Genomic DNA, 2,550 nt, shown 5'->3' with positions numbered 1-2,550 from the left:
CCATCCTATTCTCCTCCGCCCATCCTTGTAACCTATCTAGGTCCAACTGTAGCCTGTTGCTCCCCTCTATTGTGCCCACATCCCCCCACATCTTAGTGTCATCAGCAAACTTGAACAGGGTGCTTTGCCCTTCCCAGTGTCACACATCTGGCTTGAGGAGAACAGTGAGAGGTTTCTTCCATTAGCAGAACAGTTTAAAGTGCTGGGGAAGAAAGATGAGTAAAAAAATGACATGAAATATAAATACAAATACAGAGCTGGGGATGAAACTAAGGGTGCCTGTAGATGTGTGGGGAGGCTGCTCCGAGGCAGCATAATTACAGCACTGGAGCATGCTAATTAGTTTGCTCCATCAGCCTCTGTGTCTTGTGTATCAGCATCCCTGAACTTCAAAATGGTGAAGGGGTACTTTAACTAAAGCTCTTTCAACAAACTTTAGTTAAAACACCCTTGCTGCCATTTTGAAGTGCAGAGACACATACATGAGATGCTGCGGGCGCTTTTATTAGAGCCAGTCTAATTAAAGTGCTCCCCCTCCCCCCCATGTGTAAAAACACCCTGAGATACCAAATCAGCCTGATTCATTTTAAAGGTAGTTGTTACTAGTGCATTTCTGTAGCCATTCTGTTGCTTAGAGGCCAGCACAATTCACTGTAAAATACTGTGAAACCTGGCCAGGAGGTCCAGCTCTGCACCTTTGAACTCTATTACAACTTTGCCATTGGCTTCTAATACGAACAGGGTTGGGTTCAGATGACTCTGACGTAGGCCCCCTCTATATATTAAGGAAAGGTGTGCTCTACTACGCGATCCATGCAGTCACACCTCCTGCCATACCAGCTTCCCACTGGCCAGCTTCCAGTGGGAGGATCTCAGCTACACGCCAACTTTATGGAAATGGGAGACTCTTCCCTAGCTTGCTTGTGCAGCCATACAACTGAGGGCCAAGCGTAAGTCGGGGGCATCCAAACCCCAAACCTCCAAGCTTGGGCCTGCATGTAGGATGCCTGCTGAAGGATTTGGAAATATCTGAAGCCCCAGGCTGAAAAATCTGGGGTAAAAAAACCCAGAAAAATCTGGGGTGAAAAAAACCTACTACTTGCCAGTAGTAGGGCCACATAAGGCTTTTGTTTGACTTGGTACACAAAAAAAATTCAAAAAAAAAAAAATTCATGGCAGGAGGCATGACTGTGGGATTGCACATTAGCTCTCATCATGCTTTATTGCCGGTGCAGGGGGAGCCCAACCCTGGGCTCTCCCTGCATCTGCAAGAAGCAGGCTTCCAGGACTGGGAGTCCCCTCTGCTGATATGGCTTCCAGCCCTAGGGACCATGCAGAGCTGTGATTGTGTATCCCACAACTGACATGACTCTGTGCCCTATATCAGGTGTGGGACTATTGGCCCCAGCTCTGTCTGGTATGCAGCTGGGACACTAGACAGTTTCACCAAATGCAGGACTCTCAACCCTGGCAGCTGTGGGACACTGCTCTGATCTCCTAGCTCTGGTGTGCCTGGGGCACCCACAGCTGTGATCTCCCAGCCTCGGGGGCATGTTGTGCTCCCCAGCAGCTGGGAGATTGCAGCAGATGTAGTCTCCCAGTCACAGATTGCCTACACATGCAAATTAAAGATGGACAGAAACCAGTAATAAAGTTATTACACAATTTCAAACAATAACTTTATAGCTGGTTGAACCTTTTTGAAGTGCTGTAGTTAATTTGCACATGTAGCCAATCTACACTTATTTGCACAATTAATAAGGTAACTGCATAATAGGTATAATGTGTGGAGGGGCCATAGTGAAGTTCCTCCGACTTTCCAGATCACATCACTATATGGAAAAGTAAAAATAAGTAAATAAATAAATAATGTTACAGGCTACAGTGAACCTGTGTTTTCATCTCTGCGTAAAAAAAAAAATAATCCCTTTAGAGGGTTCACTGCTCTTCCTCCTCATTCTCAAGTTCATGCCTTCACCCCCAAATTAATTTATGTAGCTGCTTTACTTCCTGGAGGGTATGGTCTAAGCACAAGAATGAGAGCCAAAAGCTTCTGTGTGGGAACTGTACACTAACTCTTGCTATCTGGCCACAGGTAAATCACTTAATCCTTCTATTGGATTCCCTGTCTGTAAAGTAAGGATCCAACAGAGAGAGTTCATAAAGATTTAGTGAAGAATTATAACCTGCAGCTATATAGCTAACATATGCATTTATATAGCATGTTAAGCCTCATACTTCAAGGCATAAGACAGGCCTAGAGCACCAGAAACTTCCACCCCTGTACAGTCATTGCAGAATTATCAGTTTTTCCTCTGAAATGTCTGATCCTGGCCACTTTGAAGACAAGCTATTAGAATAGATGGGTCATTCATTGGACTGGTTGGAGTGTGATTGCTAGGTTCCTAGTGTACGTAAGGAGCTTTGATGATGAGTAAAGCTCTCTAAGAGCTTAGTGGTCTTAGGTTTGTGCTGTGGTTATTTATTACTGTCTCCCTTCTCTGACCAGAGAGGATGGTAATTGTTAAATTGGCTTTTACTTAACGCAGA

The 2,550-nt window shown here is 44.9% G+C and overlaps 1 protein-coding gene across 1 annotated transcript in view; it reads left to right on the top strand.

Annotated features, from left to right (window-relative positions):
* The window catches only part of ABCA4 (ATP binding cassette subfamily A member 4), a 154,304-nt gene that overhangs the window by 88,857 nt on the left and 62,897 nt on the right, over positions 1-2,550 (top strand). The window lies entirely within an intron of this gene.

This window comes from Gavialis gangeticus, unplaced genomic scaffold (assembly GCF_001723915.1).
Source record: "Gavialis gangeticus isolate Ggan-Ray unplaced genomic scaffold, GavGan_comp1, whole genome shotgun sequence".
Taxonomy (NCBI): Eukaryota; Metazoa; Chordata; order Crocodylia; family Gavialidae; genus Gavialis; species Gavialis gangeticus.
Note: the sequence above shows the minus strand (reverse complement) of the source record. Positions and strands in the feature narration are given on the sequence as shown.